Below are 9090 nucleotides of genomic sequence, written 5' to 3'. Positions count from 1 at the left end.
TAAGGTAGACCCTAGCAAAATTAAAGCCATTAAGGAATGGAAAATCCCCACATCCATAAAGCATCTGCGAGGATTTCTTGGGTTGACAGGGTATTATCGCAAGTTTGTTAAGAATTATGGGAGAATAGCAGCACCTCTAACAACATTATTGAAGAAAGATTCATTTTCATGGACTCCGGAAGCAACAAAGGCCTTTGAACATCTTAAAGAGGCAATGTGCCAAGCACCGGTCTTAGCTACACCGGACTTCACAAAAACCTTTATTGTGGAATGTGATGCTTCAGGAAATGGAATTGGTGCTGTTCTAATGCAAGATGAAAGACCCATTGCTTTTGAAAGTCGTCCAATCAAGGGAAAGTTTTTAAGCAAAGCTATTTATGAGAAGGAAATGTTGGCAATACTCCATGCACTTAAGAAATGGCGACCCTACCTAATGGGAAGACACTTCAAGGTAAAAACGGATCATGATAGCCTTAAATACTTTTTAGAACAAAGATTATCCTCTGAAGAGCAACAAAAGTGGGTCACAAAGATGTTGGGTTATGACTTTGAAATCATCTACAAAAAAGGGAAGCAAAATGTGGTGGCAGATGCACTCTCAAGAAAGGATGAGGATGTGGAAGCATTGTTGTGTGCCATTTCTATTATCCAACCAGATTGGATAAACGAAGCAAGGGAGGAATGGAAGAATGACGAAGAAGTGTGGGCACTTATTCGAAAGCTACAACAAGATTCCAGTACTTCTGATACATTTAGCTGGCAAAATGATTCGTTATGGTACAAAGATCGCTTATACCTCTGTAAGAATTCCCAGCTAAAACAAAAGATTCTTATGGAATTGCACACTTCTCCCTTAGGAGGGCACTCAGGATTTTTAAAAACTTACCACAGGGTTAAGAAGGAATTTTTTTGGGATGGCCTTAAATCAGATATTCAAAAGTTTGTGGCGGAATGTTTGGTTTGCCAACAAAATAAAGTTGAAACAATTAAGACACCGGGTCTATTACAACCTTTATCCATTCCAAGCCAACGTTGGGAGGAGGTTTCAATGGATTTTATCACAGGTTTACCCAAGTCTGAGGGAAAGAGTGTCATCATGGTGGTAGTTGACAGACTTACCAAGTATGCACACTTTTGTGCATTATCACATCCATTTAAAGCCAGTACAGTTTCTACTGCATTTATGGAAACAGTTCAAAAGCTACATGGAAACCCAAAGATTATTGTAAGTGACAGAGATCCCATTTTCACTGGAAATTTTTGGACAGAATTATTTTCTTGTCTTGGTACTCAGTTAGCTCATAGCTCATCTTATCATCCTCAATCTGATGGGCAAACTGAGATAGTAAACAAATGTTTGGAAGGATATCTTCGTTGCTTTGTATCTGATAAACAGACACAATGGGTCAAATGGTTGCCTCTGGCTGAATGGTGGTATAACACTTCCTTCCATACAGCAACAAAAATGACCCCATTTATGGCACTTTATGGGTATCAACCACCATCCATCACATCATATTTAAGAGAAAATTCTAAGGTTCAGGCAGTGGAACATCACATCGAACATCAACAACAAGTCCTCCAACTCTTAAAGGATAACCTCGTGTTGGCACAAAATAGAATGAAACAACAGGCAGATCAACATCGCAGTGAAAGAAGTTTTGATGTAGGTGATTGGGTATTCCTACGGCTACAACCATATAAGCAAATGTCCCTAAAGCAAGCTAAGAAGGATAATAAATTATCACCAAAGTATTATGGTCCGTACAAGGTGTTGCAAAAGATTGGTACTATGGCATACAAATTGGAGCTTCCTGCAGCTTCTCGATTGCACCCAGTTTTCCATGTTTCATGTTTAAAGAAGGTTATAGGCGACAAGCTCCCAGTTCAAACAATATTGCCAGAACTTGACGAGGAAGGAAAAATTATATTGGAACCGGAAGCAGTCACAGAAACAAGAACTCGACAGCTACGAAATCGATCAATTTCAGAGTATCTTATCAAGTGGAAGAACTTATCCGCTGAAGATTCCACATGGGAGGATGAGAATTTTATGCAGAAGTATCCAGAATTGCTCAAGCGTTGAGGACAACACTTTTTTGAAGGAGAGGGGCATGTTGGGTCCCTATAATACTAGTGATTACCCCATTACTATTGTAGTTATACCCCTTATTTATATTGTTGTGCCCCTATTACCCCCATATTGTTATTTCTGTGCCCCATAGAATCCCTCTATTGTTATTTTTGTGGCTTTATATTATTATTGTTAGGTCGGCTGGATTATATTGTGACTCCTTAGACTCCTATATATAGAAAGGAGGTTTTGTCATTTGTATCATCCAAGAATTGTTCATTTATGTAATGTAAAGGAGGTTGCCCCCTCGAAGAGGCTGAATTCTAAGGCGTTGATCTTTCTTTTCTATCTTTTCTTGAGCTGGTTTCATAACACTGTTTCTCTTAATATCTATGTGTGTTGTGTGTGTTATTTATTTCGGTACTGTATATTCACAATTAGCTCTAAGAGTTGTTCTATATTTCATTGCTAATCAGTTGCTGTTCCATTTCTATTCGTTGTCCGATTTATTCTTAGAGTAAGGATTTCTCTTTGATTTCCGTAGGATGCGATTGCTGCCTTCATTTTCTTAGAATAAGGTTTCATTGTTTATCAAGCCTAGTTGTTGTTTCAATTATAGTTTCTATTCCATTTCTTGTTATTTGCATTTCCATTGCATTGAATGATCTAAAACTGTAGCGAGCATTGACATTCGTTGTCTAGATCCCAAATTGATGATCTATTCCTTGATTGTCTTCAGTTACATCAGTTTAAAGAGGGATGAGTTATTGTTACTGCACCCTTGAATGATAATTTACTTAGTCTTCTGAATGCATGATTTAGGCTTTAAAGTGATTTTCTCTAAGTAAATTTTCTTTTAAGCATTCGTTTACTCTTGTATTTTCTTGAGCACTATACTACTAGCATTACTATGACAAATGACTGCCTCAAACTAAGTAAACTCTTTGAGCTAACAAATATTTCCTGGATTGACAAGTTAATGTGAGGTAATTAGAGGTGAAAAAGACCCTTTTTATGGCTCGACACTAGTGGAATCCTTGGATCTGATCTCAAAACTGATTTTGAGTCGCCAAGTGAACGATTTCAGCCTTCAGGTGTCTGATCATTGTCCACCATCAAAAATCAGACCTGAACTTGATACATTTTGCTGAGGAAAATAATGCTACATTCCCCAGTATGGTCGCCACTATGTTAGGGCTTGGATCTACCTCAGGCTGAAGGAAGGCAGGTCTAGGGTAACATCAAACCAGGCTTAACCTGGTAGCCAGCCCTACCAGGTCGGGAGAGGGCTCTCTCCTTGTCAAACTCAATTAGGATATTGGAAATTAGGGATTGAGATGACTGAATTTAATGTAGATTTTAGGCTAGGTGTAGTAGCTCTAGGGGTTTTTGGTTGATTTTGATGGTTGGTTGCTGGATCAAATGTAGCAGGCAGCTTGGGTCCGGGAAATGAAGTTAGGAATGTAGGGTGTTCTGTAGGGCGAGGTAGGTAGGTGTTTCAGCACTTGGAATTAAGTAAGATGGTAGGTCTAATACTGGTGAGGAGTTGAGGAGGGCATGCAGAGAGAGGGCATGCAGAGACCATGAATCCTCTTCAAACAGCTGAAAACATAAAAAAACTAAATGTATTCCCAAGGTAGAGCACTGTTATCAATGTATTCTACCTATCTATCTTGATTCATTTAGTTAAGAAGAATGAAATAGATGCTGGAACATATAACACATGAGAATAACTAAGGATAGAAGGAGAAACAATGCCAAGAAACATTACCACAAGAATCCCACAAAAATAGCTACAAAACCTGGTTTATTTCCTTGCCAAACTACTGTAGTGATGTATAATGAAGCTCAGAGAATCCACAAGAGTCCAACCTCTACAAATGACTGAAAAAGTACATAATATAGGCAAGAAAATTACTCATGCTAACTATGAATGGTCGAATCCATGAGAAAATGGGTGGTTTCAACCATATCTAAACTAGGAACACAAAATTAGGCAGTGGAACAACTTGCCTTTAAAACTTAGGAAACCAATTCACTCATCATCAAAACCACTTGAAACTTGATGTATCCCGTATGAGGTGTTTTTCATCCATATTTACATAAAATACATCATTTACCATGCTAATTTCACCAAGAGAGAAAAAAAAAATTCAACTGTAGAGAAAACTAGGCAATTTGGCTTTTCTAACAAAACTAGCAAAATTCATTTAATGCGCAGCGCCAGAAATTTAATGCGCAACACCACTTCAAAGGTCATTTTGAAGGTCTTACACTCATCCAAATCAGGCCCAAAATGGCTTGTTGGAAATCCCTATCTATCTAGTTTCTGGAACAATTTGAATTACCTGATTTGGAGGTTATTTGCCCCTCCAAAAGTTTATTCTCCCAAGACTGCTTCCTGTGGGTCAAAAAAGTGGCAGAGAGAGCATTTTTTGGGTGTTCTTTTCCCTTTTCATGGCCAAGATCTTCACCAAATTTTCTCAAACCTTCTGGGTTTTCTTATATTTTGATGCTGATTCAAAATATGCAAGCCATTTTCCAAAATATTGTCCCCATCAAAAGCGCAATGCCAGTGGCGTTGCACACCTATTGGGTTTTCCTGTGTTGCAAAATTTAATGCACAGTGCCCATTGCAGACTATGTTTGGAGGCCTTCCCACTGTCGAAAGTGGATGCAGTATAGATCTTTGAAAAGCGTATTGAGTCTACTTTCCAAACATCTTGAATTTCAGAATTTAGAGTTCATTTATCCTGTCAAAAGTCAACTCTCCCAAGATTGGTCAAAATTTGCAAAATGAAGTTGCCTAAATGTAGAGCACTGTTGCAGTCAACTTTGGAAGGTCTTCCTCAAATCCAAATTAAGCTCATGATAGCCCATTGGAAAATTCTTTGTGTCTAGTTATCATTTGACTCATCAAGAAAGTCATTTGACTAACTGGACTTGGAGAAATATTGATTTTTCCAGGGTCACTCTAGAGGAGCAACAATCCTCTTGAGGTAACTGTATTTTTGACATTTCTCTAAAACGATGACACCTGTGTAAAGAGTGAAGGATGTTTTTATTCCTTGGCCTATTATGGACAAAAACTATCTCAATTTTTCCAAATTCATCTTCTATTTCTCGGAACCATCATTTAAGTAAAACCTATCCCGATGTGTGGAATAGGGGATTTGTGGAAATGAAGGGAAATGAAGGGGACAAGGGGCTTCTAAACTCTTGAAAAAATTTTGGGAAGTAGGGAGGGATGTTAGGAAGTAGGGGAAAGTGGAATTTCAAATATTGAGTGAGGGGAAGGGGTCCAAAAGGGCAAAACACAAGCTTAGCCTAGAAAATTGTTAAATTGTAGCAACAAGCTAGGGTTTGTGGGAAAATGATGAATTTGAGGGATATCAGTGATGGGAAGTGTTTAATAAGGTACATTAAGGATAGGGGAAGGTGTATGAGCATCAGGATACAAGTTTTGTTGATGATTTGACCATCCAAGAGAAATTACCTTCAAAACCCTAGGAGAGGGAAATGAGCCTTACCCAGGTACAACTGAAGCACGAACAAGGTATAAAATGACGCATTGGAACCTAAAATGATGATAAAAACTCTCTAAATGATGGTACACTCAGCTGAATGGTGACATGGACTGACACTTGGAAAACTTTGGAAGGACTGAAAACAAATCCTAGACCTAATACCTAGTGACCAAATTTTACTTGAAGACTCACTGAAATGACAAAATTTGACTTTGACATCCTAAGACCACTTTGTAAGAGCATATTTTATCACTGGTGGAAGGCTTCAAAGAATGAAAATAACATATACAATGGAGGAAAATAGGTCGAAGATGCATCGAGTGATGAATATGATGTTTGGAGTGAGCAGCGAGGTCATCCAAATATGGTTGAACGATGTGTTTTATATCATGAAAAGTGTAATCCATTACACATTGAATTGTGGCCCCAACATTCTTTAAACTGAATGACAACTCCCTATAGGTGAAAGTTCCCCAAGGACAAAAAAAATAAGTTTTAAGTTGGTCTACAAAGAGAATTTTGATTTGATTATAGCTCAAAAATCCATCCATAAATGAATAAATTTGGTAGCCAATGCAATCATCAATAATCTGGTCAATAAATGGGGTGGGATAATTTTCCTTCAAACACACACGATTCACATCCTGATAATTGAAGCACACTTGAATGGTGCCCTGTTTCTTCATGACAGAAACTACGTTCGACACCTAATCAGTTAAAGGAACAGGTATATGAAACCAACTCGAAGAAGCTTTTCAACTTTAGCCTTAATGTCTCACATCTCCTCATAGGTCTAGGCAAACACATCTCAGAACTCACGGAAAAGGTCTCAATAAATCTCGACCTTGGATGGAGAAAAAAATGCTCCAATGTGTATATTTTCTAGAAACACCTAGCTTAATGGAAATATCAAGAGGTATTGTCTCCTCGATATTCGAAAGGCTATTTTCCAAATCAAACTCAATAATAGACACAAAATTCGTAAAAATATCGAAAGAATTGAGCGAGTATACATCAGTGAGACTATCCTCAATGGAATTAGGTAAGGAGGAATGATGGTGATGTTTTCCCCATGACGCATCATTTGACATCATGATTTCCATGATGCTTTCGCCGATAGGGAATACACGCAAGAAAGTATTCGAAAACATACCGTAGTTGAGTGATCTGTCTACCCAGTTAAGTGAATCAAAAGAAGAAATTGCAGAACCCAAATAAACGACTTCGTAATCTAGGTCAATGGGGCTTAGTGGCATTCGGTCGCCAAAATTTTGGATGTCAGTTTCATCTGGTACAATCCATGGATTGGCTAGGATAGTAGAAGATGATATCATGTTGATATAGGCTATTGAAGATGAGTTGTCGGGAAGGAGAGGAGGAGGGAGTGAAAAGGTCCCCATAAGTGAAGAATCCTTCAACAATCCAACTCTGACATGCTAATATGATTGTAGAGTTTCCCCTACAAGAGGGACACTTCCAGTAACATGTGAATCAGAGGTGAAAAAGGTGAGTTGTTCTATGGCTACAATCCCGCCTTTAGGAGAAAAGGCAATCATATGGAAGTAAGTTGTGACGAAAAAAATAATGGCATAAACCCACGTATGTCCTAATAGAAGATTGTAATCGAGAGGTCCGTCAATAACTTCAACTTCTATGGACACAATTTTCCCCCCTAATTCAACTTGCAAGGAGTTCAAAATCCCACAAGGTTTGTATGTTCTCTTGTTAAAGGCTTTCAATGTAGTAGGTGACTGACTTAGTTGAGGAGAACCAATCACCTTCTAGCAAGACATGGACATAATACAAGTCGAGGCTCCCTCATCCATGATAGAACAATGAATATTCTTACCATGGACGATAACTTGGATTATAAAATCTAACTGAGCTGGAAGTCAAGGGGTATAGTTTTGATGAGAGAAAACAACAAGGTTGTAACATGATGGATCCATACATCCGATAGCTGAAATTAAAGCCTTCTTTCTGGTAGGGCAGTTTTGCAACACCTCAAGAGTTTACACAGCTGATGGATATTAAGCCAAGTCTTCAACTACGTTATAATTATGAGCGGCTCTTGCGCAAGGGTTGAAAGTTGACTTATGAATAACACCCTTTGGAGGTTTAATAGTCAATTCAGTGGGAATCAATGGCAAAGTGGGATTTGATGAGGATGGTGCCAAACTGGGAGGTCACTCAATAGCCAAACCATTCTAGATTAACGTTAACATAATCCTTGTTCCAAGTAGCTACCAAAAACATCACATATCGGCTTTGAAGAGGAAAGCATCAAAATCATGTTAGAGGAAAATGGGTCCCGAGAAACCATAAGGGTCTCTTGATTAGGAAACAAATCAGTCAACACTATAGGAGAATTAGAGGACTTAAGAAATTGATTCACTTCAATGTGGTGAGGATAATCACGTGTAAAGTGTTCCTCGTTGAAAATCAAGAAAGGATATCGAGGCTTCCATTTATCATAAGAAGACTGATTTGTTTTTTTATCCCGTCGAGAGGGATCTTTCTTCTTCTTATGTTTTCCTTTCTTCTTACTTCCACATTGCTATTGAGACTTGCCTTTATCAGATGAAACAACATTTATCTAGGAACCAGAAGCCATAGGAGGATGGGCTTGAGGGTTTTGAGTAGATGCGGGGGTAGCAATACCAGATGGTTTACTCACCGTCTACAAGCTGGTATAACCAATATTTCCATCAGCAACATGAGATTATTTACCAAACGTAGGAGGAACAATATTTTAAGGTCTCAGAGCGTTTGGTATCTTGTCATAGAGAGTACTAGATTGGGTATAAACCAAATCCAAATATTTCACACGATAAATTAATTTCTCTTAACTCACAACTCTACCTTTGGCCACATCTTCTGTTAGGAGTGCCAATAGAGATTTGGTGAACCATTCCATGAGAAATTGATCGGGAACATAAGTTTTTACCAACCCGCGATGACCCCTCCACTCATGAATGCGATCAGAAATTTGAGTGTAATCAAATTGTTTGATGTTGGTTAATGATTTTGTTCAAGTTTTGTATCTAATGAGCAACTGGAAATACGTGAGTAAGGTTGTGGCTAAGGTCTTGAAATCATGAAATAAAGCTCTGGGTAACTTAACTCAATATACCATTTAGTAGCGATACTCGTAAGCATTCTTTGGAAAAGATGAAGTCAAATAAAATAATTGTTAAGGGAGTTTGATGAATACCATAGATGATACGTCATGACATGCATTGAAGGGTATTCTCACGGATTCCCATTGAATTTAGTGATATCGGAAGAAAATTTAGTAGGAATAATTGGCCACCAAGGCAAATGAGAAATGGGGTATTTGGTGAGTTGAGTCAAATATGGAATCTCAAGAGTGGCTACAAAAGGCAATTGCTAATTAAACTCTGGTAGAGGATGACCTATATATGAAGGAATAGGCTTGGAAATAGGCACTTTCATTCCTGAATAAGTAGGGTTCTCGTAATAAGGAAC

The sequence above is a fragment of the Pinus tabuliformis genome, chromosome 5_2 (genome assembly GCF_031772625.1).
Source record: "Pinus tabuliformis cultivar Carrire ecotype Pingquan chromosome 5_2, CPIR1, whole genome shotgun sequence".
NCBI classification, from domain to species: Eukaryota; Viridiplantae; Streptophyta; class Pinopsida; order Pinales; family Pinaceae; genus Pinus; species Pinus tabuliformis.
This window is presented reverse-complemented; position numbering follows the sequence as displayed.